At 36.3% G+C, this 19,241-nt stretch overlaps 1 protein-coding gene across 1 annotated transcript in view; it reads right to left on the reverse strand.

The window, feature by feature from the left end:
* Window positions 1-19,241, reverse strand: part of Mageb18 (MAGE family member B18) — a 594,194-nt gene that overhangs the window by 423,331 nt on the left and 151,622 nt on the right. The gene's annotated exons all lie outside the window — the stretch shown is intronic.

Raw genomic sequence — 19,241 nt, forward strand, 5'->3', positions numbered from 1 at the left:
CATCAGCTCACCTCACATTCTCCTCATATCCTTACCCATCCAACTTTATATTTTCCTTGTCTGTGTGTGTGTGTGTGTGTGTGTGCGTCTTAAAACAAGAAAACACACACACACACACACACAAAAAGCAAAGTAAACAAAAGACCAACAAGACAAAAACTGCCAAAATCACACAAGACAAAACAAAAAAGTCCACCCTACTACACACATACAACATATTAACAAGCAAATAATAATAGTAGTAGTAATAATAATAATAACTACTGAGTTCATGTGTTGGGCAACTATTCCTGGACATAGACTGCCCTGGAGTGTGGTTTATATATATCCAGTGACCGTCCATTGGAGATAACTGATTTTCCCTTTGCCAGAGGACATTAATTGCAAATAAGAAGCTTCATTTATCAAAACTATGATAATAGGTATTTTATCAACAATTGAATGTAGAGCTTGTAATATGTCTACATGATGGAGCCTCGTAACAAAATGAACTATGGATACGTGATTGACACTCATTACACTGAGGGAAGTAAATGAAACAATGAAAAGTACCCACCACATGACTAAAGTGACACAAAACGCTACGAAGGTATCTTTGAATTTTCATTTATAGAATTGACTTCACAGGTCCAAATGGATCACTAATTGTCACACTTTCCCACAAGGCTTAGAGGTCACCATGAAAGTGGAAGTAAAAGATTATGAGACCCAGGCTTAATGGAGGACTGCTGCACAGTAATGTTTCCTGGACATGGCTGCCCATTATATGCATGAGATTAGAGTGGCTTGACTGCATACACAAGGCCTGTACAAAATCCATACTGGACAAAATCTCAGCATGGATTGAGGAAGGGCTCATTAAGTCCCACCCCCAGGTGAAAGCTACCACAATTGATGACTGCTAAGGAAGAGTTAATATTCTTCAGGGATTTAGCCCATCTGAGGCTACTACCTGTACTCCAGTAGATGGCTCTACGCCCATGCACATACTGGGAGCACTAAATGGACTCAGTGAGTTTTTAAAAAGAATACGCAAATTTGGAAGAGAAAAGTGGTGGGAATAGATAAGGAAAGAATTACATGAAAGGCAATAGAGGGTGGATTTGATCAAAACACATCATATCATATATGAAATTCCCAAGTAATACATTAGATTAAAAATTTTGTAAGCTATGTGCTAACATATAACGGTTTGTCTCTCTATTACCATTCATTTATTTCAGACTCCAACTTTCCTAAACTCCTAGTAACTGCCAAAAACAAAAAGTTCTTTCATTTCTAGACGCTTCCCCTGAAATGGCCTTCCATCGTGGTGTACTTGGAAGCTCGGGACTTTGCTTAAGTGAAACACAATCACTTTATTGAAAAGATAGATATTAAGACAATTATGCCATACTTTTCATTCTGTCACATAGGAAAAATCAGCTGATAATCTTCAATCTAAAATCTGCATTGTAATTTTATGGAATAAATTCCTCCTTTACATGAAAATGTACAGGGCCAAACCAAACAAGATACACAAAAAGTACTTAAAACAAATGGGATTCGTGATAAGGGCTCATTTTCATGCTCATCCTAGCTTTCATTACAACCTAATATCTACCAGAGTGTTTGATAAATATAAATATAGTTGGCTATATTGATGTGAATGAACATTGATGTACAAGAAGGCCTGATGATGAGATTGTAACTAAAATTCCCTTACAGTTTTCACTTCTTTCCTTAATGTTAGGAAACCCTGAATTCCCTTCGTTCAATTTCTGTTCTCAAGGTATTTACCAAATAAGAGATTTGGGAAAGTTGATTAATATACTGCATACAAAATATGTATAGCTGATATTTCTATCAGATGATATCTTCTCTAAATTGTATGACTTTATATTATGCTGCTATTATAATAAAATAAGTATATTAATTTATTAGTTCAAAACAATATTGATGTTGGTATTTATTGTCTTTCATTTAGGACTAAAATGTAATATTTTATATGGATAAGCTACTCTTCTTTTACAGATGTTGGCCAGGTCTCTTATCTTTATACAACATAAAGTACTCAGATATTTCTACCTTCTGAAGAATGACTAAAACCATTAGACATTTTTTTCTGGCACCTACATGCTAATGTCAACAGCCTTCTCTTTTCATTCCTCCATCTTCTTTAAAAGCAGCCTATTTTGATTGTGATAAAACCCCAAATCGCTGTATTCAAGGCTGACGCCCTAAAATGGTGGCAAAAACATCTGGTGGGTGTGGAATGGCGTCGTCATTCTGTGTGGGATGATGGCAGTTGTAAGGGAGAGGCAAAACGACAGCTGTGAGGAGGTTCTGAGCAGTTCCTATTTTCAGGATGTGCTGAACTCATAATTCAGGCCTAATGAATGTGTCTTTGAAATGTAACAGCCTGTTTAGATTCCTGCTTCCGCTATGGAAAAAGAACTGAATACAAAAATGGTAATGATTTCATGTAAAATTCATAAATAAAATGCAAAGACAAGGGAAATGGTTTGCTCCAGTGCTACACAATGGGCTGTCATGCACTGTGAAGAAGCCATAAATGGAGCTGGTATTAAAGCCTTAACTGCAGTTCATTTTATTTCAGATGGGATACAAGTAGAGCCAAAATATTTGTTAAGACCCCCTGACTCTTTGCTGCACAATAAACAGATATGCTCTATTCTTCCTACAAAATGACTGGAGTGATGTCATCATCTGTGCAAGAACCAAAGGCCAGTAATCAATGTTCCTGTTGGAGGCTGGATGGAGACAGCACTACTAAAATGCTTACTTGGGCAAAACTTCTTTGGACTTGGATCATCAACAAATATATGCACATTACAAGTCAGATGCCTAAATTGTTTCTCTGATACCTACTAGTGCTTTACTTTAAATTATTAGTACTTTGGATTTAGGAGAGTAGTTATTTTTGGCCTTGATCTTAGTATGTAGCTGAGCATGGCCTTGATTTCTGTTCCTCTTGGCTCCCATTTCCCAAGTACTAGGATGGTTTTGAACTCTGGGTCCTCCTCCCTCCATTTGCTTCCTGCCTCCATTTGCCTCCTGCCTTCTCCTATCTTCTGTCTCCCAAGTGCTAGGATTATAGAAAATGCTAAACCAGGCCCAGCTTACTCCAAGATGTTGGCTGATAAGTTTGAGCTTACAGAAAACATATCTAAAAATTCAGCCAGTTCTTACAAGCTGTACCATCTAACTTGATAGAAATAGATAGTAATATCAAAGTACAAAGACATAATATATACATAGAGTCAAACAGTTAGAATCCTTCTCATGTACATTTTTGTTTATTCTAATATTCCATGCAAATAAGACTTAGAGAAAAGTAGGTGAAGAACATACTGACTACAAGAAAGTTTCTCATTTGAATTTTAAATCACAAAATGCAGCAATCTTTTACCTTTCTCATTCCTTGAAAATGAAAAAGAAAATTAGACAGACCAAGGCCATATACAGCACCTGCCTGGATATTGTCATAGGTTTGCTAAATTATATAGTATTTTTTTATATTGCAGTAGTCATTATCAATGAGAAAAAGTCATTTTCAGATGCAAATAACAGAATAAATACATTTATGCAAAGTAGAACATAACTTTATTCAAGGTAATGAAATCAAGATATCTAGCAAACAGAGAACCTCCATTGAACAGAGGCAGGCTAGAATCTCACATCAGATACATAACCAACACAGGTCACATTTCAAAAGCACAAATAATATGAAACACCAAGATCATTTGTTAACCCCACCCACCCATCCACTAGTACTATAGAAGTTTTATCCAGTGAAAATTTCTTAGAAGACTTTCAGGACACAGTTTTATAAGAACAATCATAAACAGGATGAAAGTATTTGTGTTTAAAGAGTATACTAATGAACACCCCAGTGAACTTAAAGAGGATATGAATAAACTGAGTGATATCCAAAAAAAAATACAAATTATGTTGCTGAAAGAAATGATCAGGAAAATTCAGTATTTCATGACTGAAACCAATTCAGTAAGAAAATAGAAATACTGAAGAAAACAAAAGGTGAACTAAAGCAAGTAGAAAACTCAGAGAAAAGCATTAAAAGTAGAATGAATCAAGTAAAAGATAGACTATCGAGACATACAGATAAAGTAGAGGAATTGGACTAATCTATCATAGAATAGGACTAATTAAGGGGAAAAGGTTTAGGAAGGATTGAAGGCCCTGAAGAGCATGGGAACCCCACAGGATGACCAACAGAGTCAACTAACCTGGACCCCTGAGAGCTCTCAGAAACCAACCAAGGACCATACATGGGTTGGATGGAGCTCCCTGGCACATATGCAATAGATGTGTAGCTCAGTCTCCTTTGGGACTCCAATAACTAGAGCATAGGCTTTCCCTAAAATTGTAGCCTGACTGTGGAATCTGTTCCCCAACAAGGCTGTCTTGTCTGGCTTCAGTGGGATAGGATGCACCTAATCTGGCAAAAACTTGATACCTTCAGGGTGGGGACATACGAATGGGGTCTCTACCCTCTCAAAGGAGAAGGGGAGAGGTATGGGAGAGGTTCTTAGTGAGGGGAGACTGGAAAGGGAGACAGCCCCTGGGGTATAAATTAATTCATTAATAATAAGAGACATTTAAAGGAATATGCATGAACTTTGAGACTACTTCTATGAATTATAGGAATAAATAATAAGAATAATTCCTGGCCAGTGACATAGACCAAATCTTCAACAGGATCATAGAAGAAAATTTCCCCAAACTAAGAAAAGAAATAACTACAATGATATAGGAAGCACATAGACCATCAACTAGACTAGATCAGGAAAGAAATTGCCCCCAGCATCTTCTAGTTAAACACTAATTATACAGAACAGAGAGAAGGCAGTGAAACTTACAAAAGAAAACAAAGTCACATACAAAGGAAACCCCAACACAACAGCAGCTGTTTCCCCCCAATACAGATGCAAAAATCCAGAAGATCCTGTAATAATGCATTCCAAATTAAAAAAGACCCCCAAAACACCAGATTATTTTATTAAGCAGAACATTATGCTACAGTTGAAAGATAAAACCAATATTCTGCTCTGTAAATAGGCAAAATCAATTCATGCCCACCAGAAAATACTGCAAACAAATACTTTGGACCAAGGGAAGAGTAAATATAGCCAAGTGGCTATAAAAAGAAAACAAGTGAAACACAAATTAAGGCTAAAGACTAAGAACACACACAAAAAAAAGAATGGAAATCAAGACACACCTTTCAATAATAATTTGAAGCATTAATGGTCTCAATACTGTGATTGCAAAATGCAACCAATGAGTTGAATGGATTAAGAAACAAAATCCATGTTTTTGTTGTTTACAAGAAACTCATCTTACCATCTCAGAGTGAAAAATGGAGACCATTATTTCTCACAAATGGGACAATGAAATAAATATGCTCACTATCCTAATATCTGAGTAGTCCTCAAAATAGAATTCATCCAAAGAGATAATACTTCATTCTGATCAAGGAAACAGTTAATGAGAAGGCAATACAATTTTTTTGTATATTATATATACCAAACTCTGGCACACCCACTTTCATAAGATGTGTAGTTGAGGATATAAACACACAGGATAACCACAACTTGGTTATAGTAGGTAATTTAAGTATCCCACTTTCTCAAATAAAAAGCTAATCTGGATAAAATATAAATAGGAAAACTGGAATTAAAAACATTATATATAAAATGAACCTAATAGGTGTCTAAAGAATGTTTAACCCCAACACTGATATGCATTGTATTCAGCAGCCCATGGAATTTTCACTAAAACAAACCACACATTGAAATACAAAACAAATCTCAAACATAGAAGAATTCATATAGCTTCATGTAACCTATTTGACCACAGTGAAATAAAGCTTGAAATCAACAGCAAAAATAAATTTATGTTATCATTATTATTTTGTTCTTCTGAACTCCGATAGTGTTGTCTGAAATTCATCTCATTATGGGCATATTTATATGTGCTCTTAAAATTTCCCATTCATTTCCTTCAGTTTTCTTCACTCTTGGGCTATCTTCGCATAGCTGTCATGATATTAGCACATATAGCAGTTTTACCTGGGTTCAAAAGAATTGATTTGAAGGGCTGGGCATGTACTTCAGTGACACAGTCCTTACTTAGAATGTATAAAGCTTGGGGTTTGATACACAGGAACATACATAAAGGAAAAAGAAAGATGAAACTATTTTTAACAATAAAATACAGCTGACATTTTTACCTCTGTTAGTAAGTAGCATGATGATGTCACAAAATACCAAAAAAAATCTAGTGGCTAAATAAGCTTGTAGAATAGTAGCCATTGCTGCATCCATCCCTTATATGTCTCTGTATGACTTGACCTTGATCCTTCTTCCACCTAGAGGTATATATATATATATATATATATATATATATATATATATATATATATATATATATCTTCTTCTGGTATTTCTAGGATACCCTTATAACTTTCTGTGATCCTTAGAATGCAGAATGAAATGATGTGACTTCCAAGATCACCTAGCGGTCTCTTCTCTTTTTTTTAGAATCCTGACAACATCTTGCTGTGAAAAGGCCAGATTTGGATTATTGGAGAATAAAGTCTTGGTGAAGAAAATCAAGCAGTTTTTTGTACAGAAAATGCCAGGCATTTGAGGGAACTCATTTTCATCCTTCACCCTCAGATTAAATGGTATATGACAGAAAATGGTAGAGAAATCCCAGATAACATCTTTGGAACTGAGACATGCCCCACAGCTCACCCAAGACCAAAGCACAGAATCATGCATTCTAAGTTCAGAGGGATTTATTATACAACAGTAAATAACTGAAAAGGCTCTATGCCATGGTATTCAAGGGGTGAAGTGATGCAAGGGCTGATTTAAAGTAGTAATGAAAAGGAGGGAATATGTAAAAAATAGACATACAAGTAGGATCTGATTAAGCTACAGACTGGATTTATAACATTATTTTCTCTCCTTTTGAGAAGGCTTTAAAAATTCTATAAGAAATAAAATTTAAAAAATAACTATGCTTTAAAATTATTATATTATTTATTTATATATCTACAATAAAATAATAATATACCAAGCAAAAAGAAACCAAACCAAATATAATCTTACCCAAGTAGAACAAATGAAAATAATGAAAGATATTAAGTACCTAAAAGATTCATTTAAAACTTTTGTTCTATTTTATTATATGTTCACTAATCTTTATGAATTCATATTTGCTCTATGTGTAGAGGAAGTCAATTATTTTATATTATAGAAACTTATGTTAGTGTGCTTCATCTACTCTACTTCTCTTGTAATAGTTTAGCTACACTAACATAAGAGAAAACAATATTTTTAACTAAATCTCCAATTCTTTATTATATTAAACTTAGTCTTAAAGAAGAAGGAAGAGGCCAGACAGTAGCGGTGGACACCTTTAATCCCAGCACTCAAGAGAAAGAGGCAGGCAGATTTCTGAATTTGAGGACAGCTTGTTCTACAGAGCAAGTTCCCGAGCAGCCAGGGCTGTACAGAGAAACCCTTTAAAATTTTTTTCTTACAAAGGAGGAGGAGGAGGAGGAGGAGGAGGAGGAGGAGGAGGAGGAGGAGGAGGAGGAGGAGGAGGAGGAGGGGAGGGAGGGGAGGAGGGGGAGGAGAAGAAGAAGAAGAAGGAGGAGGAGGAGGAGGAAGGAGGAGGAGGAGGAGGAGGAGGAGAAGGAGAAGGAGAAGGAGAAGAAGGAGAAGAAGGAGAAGAAGGAGAAGAAGGAGAAGGAGGAGAAGAAGAAGAAGAAGAAGAAGAAGAAGAAGAAGAAGAAGAAGAAGAAGAAGAAGAAGAAGAAGAAGAAGAAGAAGAAGAAGAAGAAGAAGAAGAAGAAACAGCAGAAGTATATCTCTTTGAGTTTAAAACAAGTCTGGACTATACAGGACATCTAGATCAACATAGGGAAATCCTGTTTCAAAGGAGGAGGAGGAAGAAGAAAAGGAGAAAGAAGAAGGGAAGAAGGAGAAAAAGGGAGAAGAATAGGAGGAAGAAGAAGAAGAGGATAAGGATAAGGAGGTAATGAAGACTAAAAGGCCCTTTCTTGATCCCTTATTAATGTTGTCCACTTGATGGGCATGGTAGTACAAGTAATTCTAGCACACCTGAGGCTGTGAGGCAGGGGCCCTGTAAGCTTGAGGCCATCCTTGGTTATACAGAGAGACTGTCTCAAAGAAGAAAGGTCAGAAAAAGAAAGAATTTGCATTAAATATCACATATGACATGTGTCTATTAAGTTACATAAACCCAAGTACATCTCAATATGCATGGTACTTATAGCTTAACATAAGCATGAAAGAGATAACAATATCAAGAGCTTTTCACCCTGTGAAGTCTGAAATTGAATGAGCATAAACAAAACAACACAAATGCAAAAGCACACTAATAATAGAGAATGGTGAATAGTTAGGTTCATTTTTTGTTTTTAAATGGTTGTAGGACAGACTATAAATTGAGGGTGAAATAAAACTTGGCATAATTTACAGGAGCATAATTACAGAAATATAGGGTACTTTAGGCCATAGAATCAGTTAATACATAATTTCCTAGTTAAAATTAGAACTTCACTACAACAATAGTCACAATGGCAAAGTTATAGAATCACTTTACTTAGGTGTCCATATAATATAACACATCAAAGTAATATATGTTATATATTGTATGTGTCATGTAACACACATGTACAGGAACACACACACATACACACACACACACACACACACACACACACACACACACACACACCAGCCATAATGAAGAGTGAGATTTTATCATTTACTAGGAAATAGATTCATCTTGGAATCACCACATTAAGTTGAATAAAGCAGGTCCAGAAAGTCATTATTTTCTATCATGTAAAGATTCTGGATTTTATTTTGAGATATAAAACCACTTTTATGTACATGACATGAATACAGAAAGGAAAATGGGAAAAGGAGAAAGACATTTCAAGGTAGGGAAAATATAAGGAGGGTAAAGAGAGGTGAAACTGTTCGAAGTACTTAGTTGATTTTGAAAGATAGATACATATAATGTATATATTCCAATAAGAAATAAAAACTTTAAACTTTAATTTTCTTGATAATAAATGTAGCATTTAATGTAGAAAGTAGTTCAGAATATGTTCAATGATTTACATATGAAAGGTAAGAAAATTAAGGCTCGTTGAATGTAAAATAAATGAACTCAGAAATTTTCACCCACTCTTCTTATCATTCCTAGTGAACTGCACAAATTTTTGTGCTTAACTCAAAGAAATTAGTATGACAGTGAGATGCTTCAGTTAAAGCAGAATCATATTAGAAATTCAACATATTTATGCAGAAGTAATTTTTACCTCATACTAACAATTTGGAACCCCCCGCCCAGCTCTTGATTTTGCTCTCTTGCACTCAAAAGATAATAAGAAGCCAGAAAGTACTATTATGATGTGAGGTATGTAACTCCTGTCTGAAATTAAAATATTTTTATGAACACAAAGGGGTCCTTGAGCTCAATAAATATTGGAAGGTTTTATGTTTTTTTCATGAAAGAAAATCAACTTTCATTAGATTGTCAAAGAAAAAAGTGGTGTGAAGTTAAAAATAAGTGAAGCATCAACTGATTCAAATACAACTGTGTACTCAGTAGCGGGAAGTATCAGAAATCTGAAATATAATTTTGCCATCTATGCTTTTTAAAGGATCAATTCTCAAAATTAAATGCATGGGAAGATTATACAAATACAAAGATGTAAAAGGTAGTGATTTATCAAGAAGCATATTACAAGCTGATATTTAGTACAATCCCAAATAATTACAAACATTTGAATATGAAATGGATTTAATGAAGTGACCATGAATAAGAGTTTAGAAATTAAAGATGGCTTACTATGTGAAGAAAAGAAGGATTGGTTAAGTGAAACTGAACTACCTTTGGAAATGTGTAGTGTACCAATTTAATAAGTTCAAACACAGCATTCACTTTTGCTCCTTCCAGGGTTGTTATCATTTACTCTTCTATTGCTGTTATGGACCAACATGACCATGGCAACTGTAAAAGAAAACATTGAACTCATGGTGCCAGAAAGTTAGAATCCATGAGAGAAAAGCAAGAGCATGGTAGCAGGAACAGCTGATAGCTCACATCTCATCTACAAGCAGGGAGCAGACAGCACATGAGAGTGAGTGGCACGAGTCTTTTGAAAAGTAAAATTCCAGTCACAGTGACACACCTCTTCCAACAAGGCCACAACTCCTAATCACTCCCAAACAGTTCAACACATTAGGGACAAAGTATTCAACCTTAATGAGCCTATGGAGGCCATTCTAATTCAAACCACCATAGATATCCACAAACATTTTAAAGAATATTTGAAAAATTAAATTCCGCTGTGTATATCTAAAAGCATACATGATTTTATGAAGCACAAATATACAGTAAAACAGTTACTGACTTTATTTGTGGCAGGAACAGCTATAATCAATGCATATAGTGGAAATTCCCAAAGCAGCATCGTTTCATGAACTCCTGAGGTGTCTTTTGGCATACAAGTCCTCATTTTTCCCCCACACCCCTACCTTTGGCAATCACTATTTTAAAACCTACCTGTTTCCATTTGAAGTTTTTAAATAGGTAACAAGTGCTGGCAATATGTACAAAATGGAACCTCGGTATAATGGTAGTGACAATTCAGATAGGTATAATCACTTCAGTGAACCTTATAAAAGCTCCCCCAAAAGTTGAAAGTCAGAACTACCAGATGACCTAGCAATCAGTATTCTGGCTGTATAATGAAAAGAAATGAACTTATTGCCCTGTAAATACTTCTGTACTCTCATGTCCTTTGTAGTAAGTACTATTCACAACGGTCAAGATATGGAAAACAACTGTCAAGGAATAAATGAATAAATATCCAGAATGGGATACTCTTCAGCCACAACATAGGTGAATTATGCAACTGGGACATTTTTGAGAAATAAAACAAGCTATAAGCCAGGATATACCAGCAACCAATTTTGTTGAATACATTTAAGATATTTAACTTGTGTTTTTGTTATTGCTGTGCTAGATATCCTTGCTTCATCTGCTTTGATGTATATGAACCATGTACAATCATAAAAACCAAATACATTCCATATATACATACATACCTATGATATTGTTTTTTATTCAAAAGTAGCCATTTGCCCGTGCTACTTTTTCTTCAACAAAATAATCTTTCCCCCCAAAAAGATTGTTACAGGATCTGATATACCAAATATACAGGATCTGATATACTAAACGTTCTTACAAACCTCTCCATAGCAGAAATATATACCTCTAAACTTTAAAGACTTGAAAACGAAACCATATGAATGCCAAAGGATTACACACATTCAAAAGTTGCAGTGTCCATAACTACATTTTTTATTGTAATATAGCTATATTCATTCACTTGTAAATTGAATAGTTGTAACAGAGACCATATTTGTGTCCAGCATGCAGATAGATACATATATATCTATGTGCATTTACATAGTCATCCTTTGGTTCTATACATTAATAGTCTATAGAAACCTAAAGAATTTAGAATTAAAGTGAGATTTTGTTCAGTGCTGCTCTAAACTGATTCAGGAAGGATCTCCCAGAAATGACATGAAAACAGAAATTCTAAGGACAAACAAAACAAATGAGTTGTTGTACATGTGAGTTAGGTAATTATTTATGAAACTAGTTTCAAAAAATCAAAAGGAAATGACTTTAGTACACTAAAAAGTGTTACATGAATGCCAAGGGGACAGCTAGACAGCTACCCCCTGCCACACACTCACACAAATGCAGGATGGCTTTCACTTAGTATCTTGCCTCCAGATAAAATACAGTTTTAGGAGAAAGTAAGAAACAGAGGGAGTGGATGGGGGTAAAGAAGAAAGCAAAATAGCAAAGAGAGAGAAGAGATGGAGGGCAGGGGGAAGAGAGAGAAAGAAAGGGAGAGAGCCCAATCTCCATAAATAAATTACCGCTAGCTTATAAACAATAGAGCAGCACAGTATGAAAGCCAGAGTCTTTAGATGTCATAAGGGCACTCAAAAGTGCACTTGCTGCAGCAAGTCTTACTATGAGCTTTGATGTGCTGGGAAGGAAACTACTAAGGTGAGGTTATCAGTTAACTGAAACCAATTTCCCTCATGGAGAAGTAGATTCACTGCTGTGCATCTGACACAGGTAAATGGCAATTTAAAAACCGAGTTACATAATGTGAGCTCGCTGAAAGAATGAATCATGGCTTCTCCTTCTGATGACTAGAGCTAAAACAAAATATAATTTTTCGGTTTCTCAGTATCATAGACAATTCAGCCCAGATAACTCTTGGATAGAGGTTGCCATATGCAACTAAGAATGTTTAGTGACTAATTGGGCTAATTGGGAGCCAGGAAGAACCCCTACACTGGTATATCGACTATGTCAATTAAAATGTCTTCAGATATTGTCACATGTTCCTCAGGGAAGGAAAATCATGCCATATTGAAAATTACTGGTCTAATGAAAAGAAGACAGGCATGGTGAAATTACAGCACTCAAGAAACTTAAATAAGAGGACTGTGAGGTCAAGGCTAGCCCTGGTTATGTAGAAAGATACAAGACAGCTTAATTACATGGTGAGACCCTGGCTTGATTTAAAAAAATGAATAAAATGAAAATGAAGTTAAACTTTATGAAATCATTACAATTCAAATGGTGGCATTATTTACACATCTAACTTGATGTTGGTACAATTTGCTGTCTTTGTAGATCCAAAAGTGAATCCTAGGGATGCCACCTATAACCTCTCACAGCTTTTCCAAACAAACCCCAACCACCAAGAAAATTGAGCCAAGTAGTCCTGGATTCTAATTCTGATCACATAGAGCTCAGAAAATATGACATGAATGCAGAAAATAACAGGATGAATTATAGACAGGTGTCTAAAGTCTTGTGATTGTTTTTCCTATTACTATCATGACAAACATTGTATGCAAAGCAGTTTTCTAGGATGAAAAGGTAGAGAAACCTAATAAAGTTCAACTCTTTATTAATATTGAATTCAGGCAACTATTCAAATCACAAAGCCCTGCTGGGAAGAATATATACTCACATTCATAAACAATGCATAAATGAGGCAGATTTGGGAGGAACAAAATTTGAAATTCTGATTAAAATATGCTAGGAGCAAGCAAAACGGCACAAGAATGTAATTGAACACAAATGCTTCTACTCTGTCACATTTCCCAAATGTGTTTGATGAAAGGCCTGCTATTTTAAAGTGTTAGTCTGTAGATCTTTATCTATTCTGTGGCTTGTGGGGTTATATCTGGAATATGTATGAATACGATTTGATTGTTAACATTTTAAACTCTGCTACAACCTTCTTCTCACCAAGGCCAGAACCTGCAAGTCAAATGAATGACAGAACTAATGTACCTAACAAGATACTGCCTTGTATTGCTTCATAAAACTTTTAACTAATAAGTCATTAATGTCCGAATATAAATTTATTGACCTATATTGAGATGCACAGCAGGTTGATTGTATTGACTGAATTCAAATGAGTTCATTGGAACACGTTGGTCAATAAATGTTGATCCAAATTATAAAGATCAGCAGGGTCAAGTGTAATGAAGCTTGTGATAAGCTATACCCTATGTCTTTTGTTAAGGAGCATTGCCACTAAGAATAAAAATAAAGCTCTAATAGCATATTACTGTTGATATTCACTTGCAAATAAAGCCATTAAATGAATACATAGATGTAATCAAGGATATGCTGATATAGCAGTTAGCAATAATAGTATTAATTGTTTCACAATGTTTGGAACTACAAAAATAATAAAACTGTGTTGGGTAGGTCCTGTGGACAGCAACATCAAATCTGATTGGTGGGCACTACCAATATTGAAGTTAATTCACTCCCAATTTGGAAAAAGAAAAAGGCCTCTTAATTTATAGAGATAAATAATTGGCTATTTAAATTTCACAACGAATGAGACAGTGAACAAGTAAAAAATGAATTCCAATGATGGAAAATAATTATTATCACCATTGTTTGGCTTATTTAATACAATTGTAGGAGGTAAGGTTATTATCCCCATTTTATACATAGTAAAATGAAGGCCTTACAAGGTAATGCCAACTTGTTAGTTAATAGTGGATATGGGATTCAAAACTATACAAATCTGGGTTCAAAATATAGATACTCAAGAAGTACACCATACTCAGAGTTCCAAGAAAGAATTAGAGTCCTCGGGACTTGGAATGTATTTATAGTAAAGAGATAGGACTCTTTACTAAGAGATATTCTAAGAGAGAAGAAATATGATGTATTTGAGTGATGACAAGTTGACCCTTGTGGCAAGAAACTAGGCAGTATGGGCAGGAATGAGATGAGAAGTTGCAGACATATGTGCTGAGGGACTTGGGCCAGTCCCTGTATGCTCTTTGGTTGGGGGCTTAGTCTCTGGGAGTTCCTAGGCTAGTCTGGCCTCAGTCTTCTGTAGAGACTTGATGCTCCATGGAAGGGGAATGCTCAGGAGCAGGAGGAGTTCCCTCTCAGAGGTGAAGGAGAGGGGCACAGGGTGAAGAACTCTAGGAGCAGGGGCAACTTTGGGGATGCAAATAAACAAAATAATCAAAAGTTAAAGTCGGAGCAGACAGCAGACATATGAACCTAGTTTTTATTCTTCTTTATTCTTTTTATTCTTGTTTTCAATTTTGTTTGAAATCATCTGGGATTTGATTTCCTGCTTTTAAACATTTTTCTCTCAGCCTACACGGAATTGTTTCATAACAATTAAGGAGGAAATATTTTAGCTCACCTGAATCTCATTCCTCCTTCCCTGGGGAAAAAAATTTTGCCCAAACACTTCACACTTCCATAATATCTGCTAACAAAATTTGAAGTGCTTTTCACAGAATAGTCCTGATTTTTCTTAGGATCTTTTGGTAGAGAAATCATGAATTTATGAATTCTAGGATGTGGCCTGTGGTACAACACAACAGGAAAGCTGAGGGATTGCTAGAAATGGAGAGACTTTATAATAAAAATAGTGCCTTTTGTTTAATTGATGAGCATTGTCACTTACTGTTTTTGAATAAAGGCTCTGATAGATATACACAATGTTCAGTCTTCAAAATTGCAATTTAATTTGTTAAGTCAACATGCAGTGATTAATTTTTCAATTTGCCATCAAATGTCACCAAAATAGAAACTAAACAGACCCCATTAAGTACAGCAAAACCAAACAAGTAATTTATAAGCATAAGACAGAAACGTTTATGCATGTTTAAATTCAAAATCTTCTTCTAAATAACTTCCATTAAAGAAAAGATCAGACAGAAATAACTATTTCATTAGCTACAAAGACTAGCAAGCTAAAAGCAATATGACAATGTGGAAGAAAACCAGAGTCAACTGAAGAGAAAAATGCAAATATTAGTATAGACAAAGATGAAGGACAAGTGGCCCAACTACATGATGTTCAACAAGAATTAAAAATCATACAAACATAGAACTGAGGAGATGCTCAGTGAGTAAAGCGAAAGCATGAAAACCTGAGTTAGAATCCCCAGACCCACATAAAAAGTCAAATGTCCCCTCAAAATCTGTAAATCAAGAGTAGGAGACTAAGAAAAGCAAATTCCTGACACTTTTCTGGCCATTCAGTTTAGCCGAAATAGTGAGCTATCCATTCAGTAAAGAAACCATGCCTCAGGATACAGTAGCTGATCTGAGGCTCTGGCAAATATACAGCAGAGGACAGACTGGTATGGTCTCAGTGAGAGAAGGGGTACCTAACCCTCAAGAGACTTGAGGCCTGGTGGGGTGGGGTTTGAGTGGGAGTGTGGGGGTGTGGGAACATCCTCTTGGAGGTGGAGGAGCAAGAATTGGATGAAGGAAAGAATGGAAGGGGGATAACGACTGGACTGTAAAAAAAAGATTAAACATAATAAAAAATCATAATTAAAAAAAGAAAAAGAAACCCTGTCTCAAAAACTAAGGTGAAGAGTGATTGAGGAAAACATTCCAACATTGATCTCTACATTTTACAAGTGTACACTCCTGAATATATATGTGCACACACATAAAAGTACATATAACACACACACACACACACACACACACACACACAAACACACACACATAATGCAGAGAAAATATCCAATGAAAGAAGAAAGCAGGTGGCAATAGATAGCTATGAAAAAGCCAGTAAGACAACAATCATGGAAGAAGCAATCAAGTAGATCAATTTTGCATAAAACTTGTAGCAGTCCAAACTTTTAATCCCGGCACACAGCAGTTAGAGGCCAGAAAATTGCAAGTTGAAGGCCAGCCTAGGCCACCTAGCAAATTCAAAGCTAGCCTGCTTCAAAACAAAGAAACAAAAATGAAGAAAAATAAAAATAAAAACAAAAGAAAGTGAAAAGGAAAACAATGGGCATTTCAAAGTCTTTTTAAAAACTGCTTCATTTTCATAGAATCTTATAGATGTGTGTTTTTCCAACATTATAAGGGCAAGTAATTCCACCATATATCATCTCTATACAATCAGAAAAATGGAGGTAAAACATCTCAATTTATTTCATGAACCAGTCCCACATTGCTTCCCAGGCTTTGCAAAAGTACTACAAATAAAATCATACACTCTCACATGCAATGCAGTATACCCCAATAAATCAATATCAGTTTATTCAGCAAAAAGCCCTCAAGTAGTTACCAAAATCAAGTCTGAATTAGCCTCAAGTCAATGGAGCAAGCATTGACTTTATAAGAAAAATCTTCCAAAACAATTCTAGGCATTCAAGAATTGTGAAACATTATTGTCCAGAAGAAACTATCCATATTTGCACACAAATACCAAGCCAATGTTAAATATAAGTTCCTATTTCTGATAGAAAAAAGAAACAAGAACAAGAAAAACAACAAAAACTTTCAATATATTAGGAATTTTTTTCAATATTACAATTATTTGCAGAATTATATATTGAGGCAACTATCTATAGATAGATAGATGTATACATGTATGTATGGAGAGAGAGAGAGAGAGAGAGAGAGAGAGAGAGAGAGAGAGAGAGAGGAGAGAGAGAGAGAGAGAAATGTAAACTTCAGACACTGGAGAGATGGTTTATTGGTGGAAATCATGTGTTGCTCTTTTAGAAGGCCCAGGTTCAATTTCCAATACCCGGAGTATGGTTAACAACTGTCTATAACTTCAGTTCCAGAGAATCTCATGCCTTCTTCTGGATTCTGCAGTCACCAATATACATACATACATACATACATACATACATACATACATACATAATTATGTATGTATATATGCAAATAAAATTCCATATGTATAAAATTGGAATAAATATTTTTCCATCTTTATTAACTTGAGTATTTCTTATTTACATTTCGATTGTTATTCCCCTTCCCAGTTTCCCAGCCAACATCCCCCAAACCCCTCCCCCTCCCCTTCTGTATGGGTATTCCCCTCCCCATCCTCCCCCCATTACCACCCTCCCCCCCAACAATCACGTTCACTGGGGATTCAGTCTTGGCAGGACCAAGGGCTTCCCCTTCCCCTTCCACTGGTGCTCTTACAAGGCTCTTCATTGCTACCTATGAGGTCGGAGCCCAGGGTCAGTCCATGTATAGTCTTTAGGTAGTGGCTTAGTTCTGGAAGCTCTGGTTGGTTGGCATTGTTGTTCATATGGGGTCTCAAGCCCCTTCAGGCTCTTTCAGTCCTTTCTAAGATTCCTTCAACACGGGTCCCTTTCTCAGTTCAGTGGTTTGCTGCTGGCATTCGCCTATGTATTTGCTGTATTCTGGCTGTGTCTCTCAGGAGAGAACTACATCCGGTTCCTGTCGGCCTGCACTTCTTTGCTTCATCCATCTTATCTAATTGGGTGGCTGTATATGTATGGGCCACATGTGTGGCAGGCTCTGAATGGGTCTTCCTTCTGCCTCTGTTCTAAACTTTGCCTCCCTATTCCCTCCCTAGGGTATTCTTGTTCCCCTTTTAAAGAAGGAGTGAAGCGTTCACATTTTGGTCATCCTTGAGTTTCATGTGTTCTGTGCATCTAGGGTAATTCAAGCATTTGGGCTAACAGTCACTTATCAATGAGTGCATACCATGTGTGTTTTTTCTGTGATTGGGTTACCTCACTCAGGATGTTATTTTCCAGTTCCATCCATTTGCCTATGAATTTCATAAAGTCATTGTTTTTTGCTAGCTGAGTAATATTCCATTGTGTAGATGTACCATATTTTCTGTATCCATTCCTCTCTTTTTTTTATGATTTCATATGGTTTTATATTTATATTTTTTTATTAACTTGAGTATTTCTTATATACATTTCAAGTGTTATTCCCTTTCCCGGTATCCGGGCAAACATCCCCCTCCACCCTCCCCTTCCTTATGGGTGTTCCCCTCCCAACCCTCCCCCCATTGCCGCCCTCCCCCCACCAGTCTAGTTCACTGGGGGTTCAGTCTTAGCAGGACCCAGGGCTTCCCCTTCCACTGGTGCTCTTACTAGGATATGCATTGCTACCTATGAGGTCAGAGTCCAGGGTCAGTCCATGTATAGTCTTTGGGTAGGGGCTTAGTCCCTGGAAGCTCTGGTTGCTTGGCATTGTTGTACATATGGAGTCTCGAGCCCCTTCAAGCTCTTCCAGTTCTTTCTCTGATTCCTTCAACGGGGGTCCTATTCTCAGTTCAGTGGTTTGCTGCTGGCATTCGCCTCTGTATTTGCTGTATTCTGGCTGTGTCTCTTAGGAGCGATCTACATCCGGCTCCTGTCAGTCTGCACTTCTTTGCTTCATCCATCTTGTCTAATTGGGTGGCTATATATGTATGGGCCACATGTGGGGCAGACTCTGAATGGGTGTTCCTTCAGTCTCTGTTTTAATCTTTGCCTCTCTCTTCCCTGCCAAGGGTATTCTTGTTCCCCTTTTAAAGAAGGAGTGAAGCATTCACATTTTGATCATCCGTCTTGAGTTTCATTTGCTCTAGGCATCTAGGGTAATTCAAGCATTTGGGCTAATAGCCACTTATCAATGAGTGCATACCATGTATGTCTTTCTGTGATTGGGTTAGCTCACTCAGGATGATGTTTTCCAGTTCCAACCATTTGCCTACGAATTTCATAAAGTCGTTGTTTTTGATAGCTGAGTAATATTCCATTGTGTAGATGTACCACATTTTC

The sequence above is a fragment of the Rattus norvegicus genome, chromosome X (assembly GCF_036323735.1).
Source record: "Rattus norvegicus strain BN/NHsdMcwi chromosome X, GRCr8, whole genome shotgun sequence".
NCBI lineage: Eukaryota > Metazoa > Chordata > Mammalia > Rodentia > Muridae > Rattus > Rattus norvegicus.